Consider the following 17,531-nt stretch of genomic DNA (forward strand, 5'->3'; position numbering starts at 1 on the left):
ACAAAGAGAGGAACAAGGGCAAGGGGACACGGGGCACTCGGTCGTGTCGGTGTCTTCCACGAAGCGTGGGTTGGTCTCTCCCTCTGCACGTCGACGTTGCGTTGGCAGCGCGGAGTTTTCTTTGTTGGATTCTCGTTCTCGTAATGAAATCGTTCTTGTGGGTCTCGTTCGCGAGCTGACTGAGCTCACACCGGGCGCGCCACACGGGTGCGCTCGCTCGAGGAGGGCTCCGATTACGGACGGTCGTCCTGTGACGTTTTGGCGACGAAATTTCAGTCGGACATCTCGACCGCGCTGCTTTTTTCGAGGTTCAATTCTGATCTAGAGCTCCAACCGCTGTGATACCGGGGGATGTTTTTTCGCTCTCCTCCGCTTCCGGGGTACTTGGCTTGTCCAGCTATCGATTCGTATCCATTTCCTGTTTCAGAAGCGAACGATGAATATAGTGATCCAGACCGCACCATTTTAGATCTCATAATCAACTCGCTAAGCGACAGTCGGACAGTACGGAGCAGCGTCGCGTTATGGGAGCGAAGGAAATCTATCGGAGCTAATATCAATCGAACCATTGAATAGAGATCAAGGGTCCCCCTCCCGTCATGGCTCGTTGTCTCTGACGGTGATTAAGGAAGACGCGAAGACACTTACAGCGGCGTCGCTGGCGAGACTTTCTCAAGATTCGAGCAGCGATCCAGACGAGCTGAGGATGAAATTAGATTTTCCGCGGTCGAGAATATTGCGACCCGACTTCTCGCTCCGCCGCGCGAACCCTCAGGTCCGCTCGCGCTGGCTCCGTTCCCGAACGCAGCGGACACCACTGAGAATACGATTTTCTCCCAAAATCAGATCTGCAAACGTGCAGCTGCAGGGTGGAGGCTTTTACGAGAAGGGAGGGGGGAGAGGAGCTCGATTCGACGTCGATTCCGGCGCTTATCGCATCGTCGGAGCTAACATCGTTTTTCCCTCGGCAAAACTCACATGAATGCACGGAGTTGCTTGAACTCCGGAGTTCGACGCGCAAGATTGCGGGTAGAGCCTAAACATGGGCGCCGGCTCGGGTCCTTTCATTTATAAGCCGATTCGAACTTGGAACGCAATGCTCTCGGAGCCGAGTCGCTTATCACCACAGAGCTCCTTTCCTGAAAGCCAAAGTGAATGAATGACTTTCGCGGAAAATTCTTGCCAAGCGAATCCGCTCGGAACACTAGCTCGTTCCGGGTTGCCTCGACCGACGCCGCCGCGGCTCTGGGCTCCCGAACGGTCACGACCATGAAGAGAATCAAATTGTGTTTAGGAGAATGGTTCCTCCTCTCGCTGATACCGAAAAACGGCAGGCAAAGTAGCTCTGTTAAGTCTTTCCGGGAGGTGTGCTCTTGATAGCGCTTATCAGCCCATCGAGGAGCTCGGGAGCGCGGCGCGGACCGCTCAAGCATAAGTTCTCTCTTCGTTTCTCTCTCCGGCAACGAGGAGCAAGAGCGGGCAAGGAGTTGATACGAGAGGGAATAAGTGCTCGCATAGAGAGCAGGTTTGCGTGTGGAGAGCGTAAGACCATTCGGCTGTTTGCGCGAGCATTTCTCCAAAGTTACTCACTCCGTGATCCCTCCACCTTCCCGAGAACTTTTCCGAAACTTTGAAAATATCGAAACGCTACCAACGAGTCGTCGTCCCATCGTTGATCGCCTGCATCGATTGTTCCTCTTCGAACGACAAGGAAACTCTCAATTGGGCATTGATACAGGACCGGAGTTTCCCTCCGCCGAACCCGAACACGACTCTTGAACAGTTCGACGGCGCGATCTATTCTGAAAACGGCTTCTTCGCGACGCAGGAGCCGCAGCGGCAGATCGACCGTCGAGCACTTCATCCGCTCAGAGGCGGAATCCCCCTCCGAGCGAGAAATTCCTCGCGTTGCCCGAGTCCGCATCTCATAATGAGGCCACGCCGGAGAGGAACTCGTTCGGAGGTTGAATTGGGCGCGAATGGCCCGCTGACCCAGTGCCGGCCGCGCAGTCGGACGGACAAAACGGTCTGTGTATGTCTCGGACTTTGACGAAGATACAGCTTCCCGAACGTCGACATCGAGCATGAGTCCAATGATTGCATCGCGGGTCAGGGGATTGCGGGGAATTTTTCGGCTTCCAATGGGGAATTTCTTTCGGGAGTCTTCGATACCAGGAGAATATCCGGGATCTGAGATCGCTGTTTCGTTCGGGCAGAGCTACTCCAACTCGGTTCATTCACCACTGAATCGCTGGAATCCGGAATCTGCCATAAGGGAAAGTTCCGCCGTCGCTGAAATGGTTTCATTAGCCTCTTCGTAACAAACTGGAGCTCGCCACAAAGTGTCCTTTCGGGAGCCGCACTCTCAAAACCGAGCATCCTCGCGGCCTCATGGCTGCGACGGCCTGACAGATAATCTCGTAACGCGTACTTCTTCAGTGACTTTTCAGCAAGTCTTATCGCCGCTACTTTAAGTCGCTCTTAGCTAAATTACACGTCGTTTTTTTCCCTCCGACGCTTGCGGGGTCCCCCTCTCCCGCCAACCTCGGGTTAAAGTGCGGCACGGCGCGGGACGATCGTCAAGTCGTCGTTTCGCTGAGGAAAATATTCATTCTGTCTCGTTCCGCTCCTCGACGAGATCCGGATTTTTCTCTCCGTGATCATCACTCTGTATGACGTTTGGGATTGTCACGAGCGCACGTTCCGGCAAATTTAACAGACTCGATCGCTGCTGTCCTCATACGAAGTAACCGAGTACCCGAGGCCGACGAGCGGGGTTGGCTGCTTCTATCGGAAGGACGAGCTCCGAGGAAACTTCTGACGCTCGCTGCGTCCCTGTGGAGCGAAAAAGTATCGTTGCGCTCTCTGGTCATCGGAGACATGAAGATCAAACTTATTTCCCTTGCCCGTCGGAATTGCCTTCTGCCAGAAGGGAACTTCGCGCCGCTTGAGACGAAGGCGAGCCGACCAAGACGGGCCAGGATCAAATCCTCGGATATTGACCGCGTGCCCTGACTTGTGTCACGGGATGAATTGACATCCTCCGGGAGGATAGGAGAGAAGGGCGTATTGTCACAACGAGGCGGAGGATTTTCGACTGAACGCCTCTCTGGCCTAAACAAGGCGAGCCTCGCGCAAGCAGTGCGCCAGACTAAGCTACGCCGGCGCGTGGCACGACTGATAGACACGCCCGTCTAAGCACGCCCCATGGAGCCGCGCAGATTATTTGCAGCGAGTTCGCCACCGAGCGAAGAAGCGGGCGACAGGGCTAGCGAGTGACACAGCAGATATCTCTCGTTTATTCACGATTTCCCGAAGCTCCATACTTGTTTGCGATCCTCACAGCCTACCCGCTTGCTCACTCGCTCGCTTCCGTATCAGGCCAGCTCAAAGATTAGAGAAATGACGGCGACCCGTTTCTTTGAGCTCAGAAGCTTAGAACTTTGGTCGTGAATATCCTGAAGTTTTTGTCGCGATCAGGAGTAGGAGTGAGGGGGTGTCCTTCGTGCAGTTGACCAACCTTCGGGGCAATGGAATAAGCTCGGTGAGCGCCGGGGAGGCAGGAGCCCATTAGACGACCGAAATTCTCTCGCTGATCGTCCTTCCAAACCACTCCCCGCTATCGCGGTAATTCGCGGCGGCTATCTCCGTCAACGCCGCCGGGAAGGCAACAGCGTACACGCGGGAAACTCGTCGACGATTGCCCGCGGTACACACGACAACAGGACATACATTATGCTGTTGTACGGTCGCGCCTTTATCGTCTGTATCTTGTGCTCGCAGAGACAAGTCTCTAACATAGCTACTCGACAATACGGCGGCGGCAGCGGCGGCGGCTAGAACTCCATGATACAACGCCATTCTGACCAGGCACTTGAAACGGTTGGTGGTACCGAATTACCGGCACAGCGACGAGGGATTGGCGCACCTCCTCGAAGAGAGACTCCGCGCTCGGGATCAGCTGTTTAGACTTCGTGAAATTCATTCCTACAACCCTCTGAAAATCACTTCCCGCTAGTCCTTCCGGTCCGAGGACGCCGGCTTTCGAGAAGGTCATAGCTGTTTGTTCCTCCCCGTGAGTCAGTGTTGGTCCGCGTAGCTCGTCTTCCACGCTGGACTCTTGTCGGTTGCGAGCAGAGTTCTCCCGATGGAGGAAATTTTGGTCGGGTCTACCGCAGACGGAATGTGTGTTGGGGCGCCTGGCCGAGGCTTACTCCGATTTTAGGGCCGGGAAAACGGCTCGTGTGAATTATGTAGCCCCTGAATATATTCGATATCCGAAAGACTGGCGGGAAACAATGATCGGGCGAGTCGACCCGCTCAGGGAATAGACCTCGCACCGAGTTTACAGTTCATTCAATGTCGGCACAATTTATTGGGTAATCATACGGCCAAGTTAGTTACGGTCGCAGAATTACGATGCCGTTGGCGACAGGCGAAGGGAGTACGCTGCAGGACGATAGTCAGTCGGAATCGGGAAAAGATTTACAGCCCGTCCTTCAGAGCAAGCGAGGGAGCGAGCTAGCCAGAAACTTCGTGGGACGTCGAGAATCTCACTTGTAGAAAGAGTAAATACAACATTTTTATGCCACACACTAGACATCAATGCAAATCAATACAGAAAAGGCTTCAGGTCTTCATGAACACCGATAGGACCTTCTCGCACGTCCATCATTCCGGCGCATCCCAAAATTACCTTGGCATTCCAGGCAAGTTCCCTCGCTAACCCCGTCCGAGAGCTCGAGGGTTTCTCACAACAAAGTCGAGGGAAACCCCGTGGGAACATGTTGCGACCCAGAATGATTTATTTTATTGTCGCTTCGAGTTGAGAACCAGGATCTTGGAGAGGCCACTGGCTTGTTTCGAAGGTGTTAATGTCATCAGCTTTTGATCGCTCGGCTGATCTTTGAAACTTTTCTTGCACCCTTCACCATACTCGAGCCACGTCACGGCTGGAAACAGACTGGAGCGGTCAGGTTTGTGAGAGAATCAACGCAGAGGATATCATCCTCTTTTGGTGGCTTTTCAGGAGGCTCCAGCAGCCGACCCGCAGCAGCCCCATTCAGCTTCTCCCCATTCTCCTATAATACTTTCCATATCAGGCAGCGGTCTTTCGCGACTTAATCCATCTCCCTCAAAGTAGGAGGAGCACGACGGAGTGGGAAAACAGCACCGGAGTGCCCTCGGCTTGAGGAGCTCTGCGGCCAACACAAGTCTGCTACGCCACCACCACCGACTCAGATGCTGTTACTGCGTGCGTACGGAGGTACCGCAGCGTCCTGTCCGGATAGTCTTCGTAATTAATGACTGCCCGAGAATGTTCCGGGCCGCCTGCGAGTTCACTCACGGGGGCTACCGCCCGGCGGTCGTTTGATGGGGTGCCGGGATGGACGCCCTCCGGTGGTTTGTTGCAGTAAAGGAAAGCCCCCGGCATGGCGAACGCTTCTGAAGTTTCACAGATTCTCACATTCAAAGTTCCCGTTCAAGGTCACAATCTCAGAGCATTGAGGGAAGTTCCGGGAGAAATATGCGCCCCCCGCCCATCACTCCTACATGGATGATTCCCAGATCGGAAACGATACGACATTCCACGGACATGAAGGAGTATAATTGAACATTTCCCGACTCTGGCCGGCTCCGAGACTTCGGAATGGTCATCGTATCGCGAAGATTTACGTGCCTCGGCGGACATTGGTCGCAGTAACGAACTGACCAAGAGAACAGCGAACGAAGAACCGAATCTCTACGCCATCGAAGGGGAAAGGTGATAAATTTCAAGAGATGGCGCACAAAGAGATCCGCAGATACTTCGATGAGCTCTTAGCGATCCGAACGCGCCGAACAAGTAAGCGAGCAAGCAAGCCGGCCGGCCAGCCGGCAAGGAAAGGAGCAAGCGTTGGATAGGAGAAGAAGAAGCTGGCGTTGCGGAGCCGAATCTAAAAAAGCCACCGTTCGGTGTGCAGCAAAGGCCGATTTGCCACGTATGGCCAGTCACCATGTTGCCGAGCCCAGAACGGCAAATGACCTTTTTATGTGCCGCGCAGCATAAACTTGGGAATTTATGGCAGGTGGAGAGGAAGACCCCGAATGATTCAAGTACCTGCATATACTAGGCGTTCGAGGGACATTGCCGCAGCGATGTCTGCCATGCTTGGGTGGGAAGCTCCAGAACAGACTCGGAGGGATGCTCGTTCGATTCTGCTTCCGTTTCCCGGCATCGAGATCTCGCATCTCAAGTCGCTCTCGCGATTTCATTCCCATGAATTTTCTGCCAGAAGGCGCAAGACTTCGGAATGCTCACCCATTCTGATAGCAGGGAGCAGTTCCATTGTGATCCGGGAAACAGTTCAATTGTGATCCGAGGGATTCCGTGTCGCAGTCTCCTCCATTCCGTCCTACGATCGGTGCTCCCTTGGCCTCAAGTTCCGTAGAATAATTCACGACCTAAGTTCAACGCCGAGTTTATTCTCCGAGCATCCGCGCACAGCCGTTCAGCCGTGAGGCAGCGGTGGGGGGGAGAACTTTATTTTATCACGTTAAAAATCGATCAGTAAAACGGGCTGACGTCGGGACCGTGGCGGCGCCGCCGCCGGTAGATGCAACGACGAACCGGAATAAATTTTTCGGCGCTGCGATGCAGATAATTTCTTTTTCAGTATGAGTGACTTCGCGTGAGGCTTCCTGAAAGGACAATTTGAAGGACGGCTTCAAGTGCTGCGCGCTCGCCTGCTTACTTGCCTGCTCGGAATCATCAGAGTCGGTCGGTCCCGGCGAAGGCAGCGCCGCATGAAAGTGGCTTCGTTTCCCCGTAGGCTGCGGGTTCGCCTGCTTTTCGCATGGTAATATTTCTGAGACGGCCGCGGTGAAGTCATTTCCGCAAAATGAAGCTGAATTATCCCGGCAAGGAGTTAACAAGCCTGAATTATGAATCACCCGAAAGAAACAGACAATGGAGACAGCTTCAGCTACCCGTCGGTCTCTCCGGTGGACTCGAGCTGCGATGTCCGCTGCCGACCAGAACCGCGGACAATATCCGGCGGAGCGTCCGAGAGACAGACGGTCGGAAATACACGCGAGTGTTATTGTTGCCAGTGTTGCCAACATGCGACGACAACAACAAGAGTTCCCCTCCACTTGTGCCAGGCCTCCCCGAAAATTCCATGAATACGGACCGTGCCACGCCGGATACATGGCCTCAATTTGTGCAGATTACAAACCGCTTCAGGGTCCCTGCCACGCGCTCCTTCTATCGCTCGCTGTGTGACAGGCCGGCTCGCTTGTCCTCTGCGGGCCTGACGCGAAATCGGACGCTAAGTGATTCACGTGCGGGCGCTTGTAAACCAGCGAACTCCGCGGACTGCGAGGAAGGAACGGGCGTATATCGCGCCGTGACGTGGCTCGTAGCCGTGCCGGGGAGTTTATGACCGCAACCGCAGAAGGACATCGGAAAACGTAAACGATTGCTCGACGCACACCTCCCACGAGACAGGTGGTAATTGCGCCGAGCGGGGTGGCGTCGATAGCGATGATCGAATTGTGATTCATTCTCAGAGGTGGGTCGATCTTCTGCGAAATCTCGTCGCGTGCTCGAGCTCCACGGGATTCCTTCGGGGACCTCGTCTTTGTCTCGCCGATCCAGTGGGACGTGGTCGTTCGGAGGTCGGAGTTCAATGGGAGTGCGGGAGGGCCGTAGTCACTCCCGACGGATGATACGTTCCGTGGGCTGGGCTCTTGAATTCGAGAGCTCTTCAGCTCAGTGTAAGAGTAGGTACTCCATGTCCTCCTCTGATAAAACAATCTGTCCGTCTGTCCGTACCTACGTGCGTGCGTGAGAGGAACTCATGAGCCAGTGAGTCGTCGCACAGAGTGTGTGTTTAGAGGGATTATCAAATGATGAGGCTCCGGCAACGGCTCAGGGAAATCATCAGAGGCATCGAGTGTGAGATTATCGGAAGGCTTCTGCTTCAGCTCACCCGCACGCCAGTTGACGGGAAGAAGAGCCGAGAAACGTTCGCGGCGCCCTTGACGGGCGACTCCCCAGAGTCCTTGGGAGCGAGCCCAAGCCTCGAAGACCAGAAACAAGTCCGGAGAGGAGTCGACCGATATTATTCGCACACCCCTCTGTCTCTGAACATCACTTGCGACCAGGACGGAGTTTTCGACGGCACGGGGCGCTGCCATTTTGATGAACTGCCGTTGTGAGACAATCCACTGGATATTGGCACGCTTCCCGTGGCGGCGTACACGGAGCTTTTCAAACGACGACTTCGGTCGGAGTAATACGGGCCCTGGCCGCCGCCGCCACCACCGTATGGGGAGAATGAAGAGACCACATGCTGCGTCGAGCGAACTGACTGGCCGGTCACCTTCGTCGTGTCGAGAGTAACGTGAGTGATCGCTAGAAGCAAGCGTTAATTGTCGCCCTAGGCCAAAGAGGGATGGCTCCGCTCAACTTCATGAGGTGGCAGCAAGCGCGCTCATTTCGAACGGCGCCAATCCATCGCATGCTCCACTCCCACTCGACCGACAGGGCAAGCAGCGAACGAGCGTCCGTCGTCCGTTTCCCGCCACCTTCCCTGACTGAGCGAGAGTGCCACCGGGTCGCATTGAGCGCTCCGAGCGAACAGAGAAATCGCTGATTTTCTCTAATGAGGAGCGATTGCACGAACGAGAACAGCAGAAAAATTGGCAGTCGTTGCAAGCTGTAGGAAAGTAAAATGAAAGTTCGGGGTGGGAATGGGGAAGGGCGGCAGGCGAGTTACTACCAACGGATACGAGAGAGTATCACCACGTGAGAGTTGTTCAGTGACGGCTGCTGAGCATTGAGACTCCGGGAACTGCCGAAAGTTCGGGCGAGATGAAAATCGTTGTAGATCTCTTGAGAATCGGAAGGATCGGACTAGACCGGACCGGCAGGTGGCTGTACGGGAGCTTATTCAAGAGCAATTATTGCGTCAGCTTGGGAACAATACAAGTCGTTGTTCAGAGAGGCGGATGACAGTCAGAAGAGAAAGCGCGGAAAGGTGATGCAGAGCCGGAGTTCGGTTCGATGAGGCGAGCGGCAAAGGAGTGAAGGCATCGGCTGCCAGACGAGGAAGTGTCAAAGGGAAGGGAGAAAATCAATGGGAATATTTTTAGGTACACCGGGGCCAGCAGCTACGAGTTTTTCTCGCCACCTGCAGATTGACGGCGATCCGATCAGCTGAACGTAAAAAAGTCTCCTCGGGCGTTGCGTCGCCGTACCCCTCATTGATCGAGGTATCGCTAGCGAACGAGATTCCTAACGGAAACTTTCGGAGGCGAGTGAACAAAGCGAGTTTCGACCGGAAACATGAATAATGGTTCGGAGCGTTTTCGCGCCCGGGCCGTTAGATCGCTCTGCCGTCCGCCAGGTCTTGCAGTTTTTACGCTTGAGCCACGAAGTGATCCATAATCTCAAATTTATCCTAGGCCTGTACTTGCTCCTCGGAGTGTTGTCACGTCTGTCCCTATTTGACCACTCTTTTCAACCTCACCGGTTTTCCGCTGGAAAGCTTCGCACCATTTTTCCCCAATGATAGACTCGGAAATCCCTTCCGAACCTGGCTTCATGGTGTGACCATATAAAAGACAAGACCTTGTTTATTTTTTGTGAGCGAAAAGATCCGATCGTGAGTGAACGCGAAAGAAAAAGCTCCCTCTAATGAAGTAGACGAGGTCCTCAGCGAGAAGCTATTGTGCTCTGAAGGCAGCCAGGCAGTCTATTGTTAAGCGTCGGCACTCGACTTCCGACGGTCATTTTTTTCATCGTAGTTGTTGTTGTTATTGTTGTAGAGGAAGAAAGCTCCGGAACAGCTTGAGATGCCAAACAAGCTACGACAGGAATAAATTCTACCGAGCCGTTCTAGACTGACCCAAACATAAAGTTTTCTCGCCCCTGTTCGCGCTTCCGAAGCGTTCCGACAAGCCTGTCCGACATCGTTTCTCTGAAAAATCGTCTTTGTTCCTCCAGTGTTCGACACCCCAATGTACGCTCGGCTGCTCGCCATCGGCGATAAAACTACCAGGTAGAACCTTCAGGAAGCAGACTGTGTTGCTCGACGGAAGATAGAGACCGCGTATGTTGGAGCATTAGCTCTACCCCACTGGCTGGAAGCGAGTAAAATGTCGAGAAGACTAGATTGTCCTGGAATTGATTCCGTAGCGGGACGATTCAAAATTCAGAGACAGAAAAAGAGAAGAAGGGAAAAAAGAGAAAAAAAAATGTGAAAAAAAAAAATGCGGAGTCCGCGGCGTACTGTCGCGGAAACCCGAACTGCTGGCAGAGCTCGGGGTATATAATTCAACCCCTACGGAACAATTTCGATCCCAGCGTGGATATAGACCCCCGAGCTTCCGGCAGAGGAGGTGAGCCGCAGAAGATCTTGGCAACCGGTTCCCGTTCCCAATATACTCCACCTGGTAGGCCCCGTAGTGTTGCATTGTTAGAAATCGGAAGCCTGAGGTTGGAGTTTGTCGGAGGCGGTGTCGTTTCTGCCTGGTAGCACCCCATGAATTCTCCTTCATGAGGGAGGTAGTAAAGCCAGGACTCTCCCGTCTGTCCCAGCCTCAGTCAGTCAGTCACATGCTGAATGATGTCGCCGGTCCTCCTCCGACGCACCAAGTGTGAGTCCAGTGGATTCTCGACGTCTTTCTCCGGACGAGATCCCTCCGCCAGCACCGGTTCTCCGCTCCATTAAACAGCCTCTTCTTCCTCGACCTGACTTCGTTCGCCTTCTCTATTCTTCAGATCGACGTGAGTGGCGGTCTTCCCCTCCGCGTCTTGTTCCTGAAGTCCTGGAAGGTGCACCTAACTGCGTACCCACTCATCCGCCGCCGGAGAATCAACTCGCCAAGCCGCAGTGCAAATTATCGGGCTCATGCTCCGTAGAGTATACGGTCATTGAGAGAGCTACGCCTTCGTTTGCTTTTGTTCTTCTCGGTTCCGGCCCGTCGACTGGCGGCGGGAGCTAACATCGAGATGGCTAGTCAAAACATGAACGGTCTGCGGGTCGTACCAGCCGCCCGCCTGCTTGTCGGCCGCCCGCCCGACTGGCCAGCAACAATTTCCGATGGTCAACTTGGCAGGCGCTCTCGAGTACTCGCTCGAGAACCCCGCAATCATGAAGGATCGCAACCAGAGCCAGTGTTTCTACCCAACATCCGACCAAGTGGAGGAAACTGTGAGTATCTCCCCTATTGGACGTAGACACAGTCGAGGACGTCGATTAGTCCCCACATGTCGAAGAAGTTCCAAGGCAGAAGAGACAGAGTTGTTTGTCATTGTCATGACTCGATCTACGTTTAATTTCAGAATTCAATCAGAAGTTCTGCATTGGATTCAGTGTCCGAAGGCCCGTCCCCGGAACGGCGGAGAAGTCAATTTTCGAGGCTTGACTTCTCGCCCAGATGCCTCGTTCATAGATCAAATTATTGCAACCCCACAGAAAACGAGAAGTTGGGGCAGCCCCACAGTCACGGGAGGACGAAGAATTTTCGTCGAGAACGATCGAGCAAGCAGCTCATTGTTACGCCGTGTTGACACGTCGTTGAACGAAGCGAATCGTCAGTTCGACATCGACATCGATTATTCCGGAAGCGGAAGAGGCTCTTTAAGTAACTTCCGGCTGGGGCTCCGTCCGCTCGTAACGTCCTCGAACCGCCGCTCTATCGCTCATTCTGTTGCAGGATGCGGAACTTGACATCGAAATCTGGGCCTCAGAGCGCGGAGGGCTATCTGCCAACCGACCCCTTGAACTTGAGCCTCGTCCGCCAATGGGTTCTGCACTCTCCGCAGGAGATGACTCAAGAGACACGGAGGGACGGCGTTATTCCTCAACAACGATAACGATTGACTTCGAAGCTGCTGCAGGTTCCTCGCGGACTCCCCTTCATCACGCACATGGTCACCTCCCGAGATTTTCAAGAAGCCGTGAGGGAGTTACATGCAGGCTCATATGACTGGGTTGGGCTGACTGGGTTGGGCGGAGGTTGGGAGACCATCCTGCATGTCGGGGTATATGTAGGACGGACTGAGACTTGCGACCTGAATGGACCCTGCCAGTCTTCCACAGTGATTTTTGAGAAGGAACTTGAACTTCTCAGCTTCGACGCCTCCTTGTTCTGCAAAAGCTGAGGGGGAAATCCACATCTTATTGTTAGACTGAGCTCGGATCCGCCTCTCCCGCGGGATATACGTAGCTCTGAAGTTCAATTCTAGATCGCGACGCGTTTGCGTAAACGAGACTGCTGCAATAAAGCGGATTCACTTCGTTCCGGGAGGAGGAACCTCATTCTCTGTCCAACCCCCTTAGGCTTCGTTGGAATGTTTGTTCGTTGTTGCCGGTTGCTCATATGTAGGTACAAGGTCCTGTTTCAACTCATCCGGGTCATCGGCTCAGAATCGGGAGCCTTCCCAAGTCTAGCTACAAGCGGTTCGTTTCTTTTTCAACAGTGTTGCCGCAACAGCAGCAGCGGCAATGGTCCGAGGTGCAATAGTGACGGTTCTCATTTTTCTCTCGACAACAACATCCACAACGCTACAGGAGGGGGAGCCGAGACGGCGGCGGTCGCGGAGCAACGTCGTCGTCCCATTTCCGGTTTTGGCTTTGACACTTCCTCGCGGGACAACATCTTCCTCGCTCTTCCGCCCGGCTTGCTGTCTCTCATCTCGCGCCATCGGCTGACTGAGTGAAATTCCACAAATAAAAAGAGGACAGGCGAGCGGTTGCGTTGATCTGTCGGGCGATCGTCGCGTTCGACTGGCCGCCGGGCTTCCAGGTCGTGAGGGGCAGCCGCCTGGACGCTTCGGGAACCTGGACCATCCGTCGTGGGTCGGGCAATGCCCCTTCCCCAATGATTATTATTATTGCTCCAATCAATTCCTCGCGGAACTATTCATGCGGAAGAGTGCTGAACTATTATATCCACTGACACTAAGATGATGTCTCAAAGTCTTCAAGCAGGACGGGAGGGGATTCCCACGGCAGAAAGACAAAAGGACAATGGGAAACACTATTCTCCCCACAGCTTGGAAGAACCCTTCGACTGCGAGCGTGGCTCTGAAGCCTTTTGGGAGACCCTTTCATCGTTCTTCATTTGTGCCCTAAACGAGTGAACTGAAGGTGACTGACTCTCTCTCCGGCGAGTCGGCTGTCGTCGCCCTCCGTCAACGACTCAGCTTGTCCGGAACATTCTTCGCGCTCCCCGATGTCGTAATCGTTTCTTTTGAACAACACGAACAGATCCGGGAGCCGCTGTGTACAAACAAGCCGAGTAACCATCAACGTCCGCGAAAGCGGTCGCTGGGAGGCGGACAGAGTCTACGCATGAAAGATGCGATCTGCGCTGTACGACAAGAAATATGCGACTCTACAACTTCGATTTCACCCGCTTTCAGAAGATTCATCTCGATCATATCAACATCTGAGACGAAAATATGTAGTTGAAACATATCATCGAAGTTCCCATATATTCGTGTGGACCCCCGACTTTTTCGACCTTGAACCGCTTCCGGCGGTCATGAGTTTACCTATGAACGAAAGTCCCAACGAATTCGAGTTCCATTGGGTTCATCGGTTCTTCAGAGCAGGGATCAGCTGTATCGGTTGGAGTCTACGATTAGACAAACGAACGGGAGACAATTCTATCTCCCTGGAAACTTGCTGGTCGGACGATAAGACAAACCCAACAAGGCAAAAGAGACTCGGCCTCAGGAACGTGTTGGACTCCCCCGGACCGCGGTCGAACAGGAGTTCCACCTCTGGGCGAACCGAATCAATTAGGCTAGGTTTTCCTTGTCTGACTCCTCTCTCGAAGATCAAGGGCTCAACACGAGCACCGGCGCCTCCATGGAGGAAGGGAACGTTCGAGCTCATTGAATAGTTCGTTTGATATAACAAATGCTGGCGAATTGCACCCGACGAGACAACATCGCCTGTTCTGCTCCTCACCAGCCAAAACAACTTGAAATGCTCGGGTGGTCATCGATTTAGCGTGGCACCCCTGGGAGCAGCAGCTGGCTCCGTGCTCCGGGCATTGCCATGCATCAAAGCCTCCCAGGTGGTGCTCACTTGCTCTCGCGTGGACGCAAACGACAACGACTCTTCCGATAATACGATGCACAAGGCAGGAATAGCAAATATCCCATCCGTTCCCTCCTTCTCGAGCCCGGATACATTTCCATGGCAGCATCGAATGGGAACAGGATACTTTCGGAAAAGTCGGATTTGATGCGAGTCTCCGACCAAAGCACGCCGAAGCGGATCAGGAGCTTTCGTCAATTTAGGACCGCGCCGTGAGTTCAAGCGATGTGGACGATAAGTGATGCGTGGGCTTAGGTTTTGTCTTAGCAGACAGCTCCCGCCATCCTCGACCACAGCGAAGGATGGAAACGAGACGCTTCTGGATAAGCAAACCTCAACGAGCGAACCGCTGCTCTTCTCGGCGGGGAAAAGAGTGCCTTGTAAAAGATAGCGGAGACTTCCTTTCGTCCCCTTCCCCTGCAATGAAGAAATTTTACGTCGTCTATAAAGCTAAAACTCCGACGTATTTTCAGCCAGGTGTTGTTCTCGACGAGATGTTGTCAGGTGACGGTCCCATGCGTCAATGTCTACGGCGGAAGCGCAGACTCGGAAGTCTCTAGGAGCGACGAAGTTTTGCGAGCGGAAATCCGAAATCCGCTGAGTTTCGGAGCTCACCCCCTCGTTTTTCTCGCGCCGGGCTTCGCTGTTCGATTTGGAAGCAGGAAGCCACGCTCCTCCGAAGACCAAAGTAATCAAGCCGACAGGCTGGCGGAGGAGAAAATGAGAAAATTTATCCTTGTTTCTAATTGGAGTCCTCCGGATGGCATCTGATTTAGCGTCTTGGGTCTCATTGGAGTCTCGAGCTGAGTTTGATTCTGTCCAAGACTTTGTGTAACGACGAGGCGACAGCGAGTCTGACGGGCGCTGGGAAGCGTTCAGTCCATTACTTCGATGGCGACCGGCTCGACCGTCGATGACCTAGCGAGCGACCGCATTCGCAATCCCCCCGAAGCGATCGAGTTGTGTCCTGCAGGGCACGAGATCGCACCTTCCTTTTTCTCAGGGGAAAATATTCCGAGGCTCGGTCTATCGTAAAACGACGAGAGGATCCACTTGGTGATCGGCGCAAACGAGGGACACATCACCGCGATCTGAGGACAGAGGCTCCGACGATCCGTGGAATAGGCGAATATTCAGATGAGTTGGGGAACTTCCTCGCCACGCTATTCTGGTGAGCTGGGAGACCCGTTCAGCCTGTACGGCCCTGTGCAGTGAGAGCGCAATCCAATCGACTCATAGCCACCTTGTTCTGATTGATATTCATGGCATCGTTAGGCTTCTCGAGCTGCCGTAGTGACGGACGGCCGGACCGCAGCTCGAACGGGGGACCCTTCGGCTTCCAGCAGGTTATCCGGATCCTCGGAGAGCTCCACGAGCCGGTGGCGGCGACGTACGGCTGTCAAGAGACAGCCCGCTGGGCAGATGACGGAAATACTGTATGTACTCGACAAGTCAAACTACTCGACTCGGCCTCTAGATCTACCTGTCACCCCTCAAGAATGATGAAGTGCAGAAGATGAAATTCCTTGAGCTCCCCCAAGCGGAGGAGGTGTGCAGTGTAGTTCGACGCTCGTCAACGGTTTGAAGGGATGATTCGATTCCGGACAATGGACTCTGAAGTTTATTGTTTATTCGAAACTCATTCTCCGATCGACGTCACTCCGACCGGGCAATGGTCGAACCCATTCCGATGGAATAGGCGAAACGAGCGTCCCAACCTGATTAAGAAGGAAATGTTTCGAACCCCTTCGCTACATCTCTTCTTTCCATCTTCATACCCGAATATTCTCCTCAGCGTTTTCCTACAAATGCTCATCCTCTGCAGCTCATCATGACCCAATGTCCACGAGCTGTTCCACCAAAAGTCAGCTTTGCTAGGGAAAACTTTCCATCAGAAACAAAGCTGCCGCTTGACGCCACTGCTGGCGTCGCTTCTGCTGTTGTTTCCTCTATGCAAAGCATCTCGAGAGGAACAAAGGAGAGGCTCCGGATCAAATCGAAAGCAAGGTTGTTCTTGGTAAACAAGATCCCAAATTCAAAAAGTGTAGAAATTGCTCCCGAACGCCATGCTGACTCGAGTCCGGGAATTCGAGAATTCCCGTTTTAGAACCACGAGCTCCACAAAGTTTGCGCGTGCGCGATGATTAGATACTAGGGACAATTTGTCGCTAATAGAATGGAACCTGTCAATCGTCGGCAGCCTGAACTCGTAGTCCGGTGGTCCCAGTGGTAGGGTCGGCTGAGAGTCGCTCCTATCTAATTGAGAGACGTGGACTCATTATGGAATTTCTCATGAACGACCGGGAGTCCATTCTGAAATATGTCCGTCATATTCTCGAGGGGGATCAGGAATCGACAGCTTCGTTCGGACTTTATAAATTATGCATTCAGACGCCAGCTCTCGAAGCAGCGCTCTCCCGGAGTCGAGCATGATCTATCTAATCAGTATGATCGGAAGAGCGGCACGTTCCGAGAGATCATCGCTCGGAAATGGCCCGCGATCGGAAGAACGCTTCGCGATTGCGAAGCTCACAATCCGATGACGTCCTCTGAGAGAAAAACCCTGCACGGGCAGCGCAGATTTCAGATTTAGTAGGACACAGAAATTTCTGAGCATTCCTCCGGCGGGAATTTTCGGACACGGGCGGAGTATTTCGATGTGCTATATCGGCGAATATCGATCGTGCATCCAGCTTTCGACCCGCCATAGATGAAAGTTCAGAAGATTTATCGAGTTACCAGATCAAACTGAATGAATAATGAATCAATGAATTGAGTTCATGACTTCTTCAGCAAGTCTGTGGATCCAGGCTTGCATGGTCCTGATGAACGAAATCGGCGCGTAATAGCCGATGCTGGCTCCCAATCGATACGCTCTGAGTGAGAGTAACCGGTGTTTGTTCGCGCTTGCGGAACGCGTGAAGAGGCAGCGAGAGGCGAACGTACAAACAGATATTGCGTAAGACGCAGACGTCACGTTTTCGACATCCCGTTTGTATTGTATATCTTCCCTTTCCGGACAGAATCGTCTGGATGGTTTCCGCTTTGTTTCCCAACACCGCTTTATTGCAACGCAAACGCTGTTCTCAGAAAGTGCACTCGAACTCGGTGTGAGTTTCCGGCCTGCAGGGCGCGCTACCTCAAGCGAGAGGCTTCTCGAAACGATCTCGTGAGCTCCGAAGGAAAATACGCTCATTTCCTCGAGGATGAAAATCATGTAGAAATATATGTACATGTTTATGTATGTACAAACCCACCCTCGCATTCCCTTCCGATCCTGGGATCCATCTCGGCCGTTCCGCGAGAAGACTTAAAAACGTCGGTATCTTTCTCCACCGACTTCCGAGGAAGACTCGTCTGAGAGCCCGAGTAGCGAGGGGATGAGACTTAGACATCCTGCGTCTTCGAGTCGGAATGAGTACATCGGTT

Source organism: Galendromus occidentalis, unplaced genomic scaffold, assembly GCF_000255335.2.
Source record: "Galendromus occidentalis unplaced genomic scaffold, Mocc_1.1 scf7180000077384, whole genome shotgun sequence".
Classification (NCBI taxonomy): Eukaryota; Metazoa; Arthropoda; class Arachnida; order Mesostigmata; family Phytoseiidae; genus Galendromus; species Galendromus occidentalis.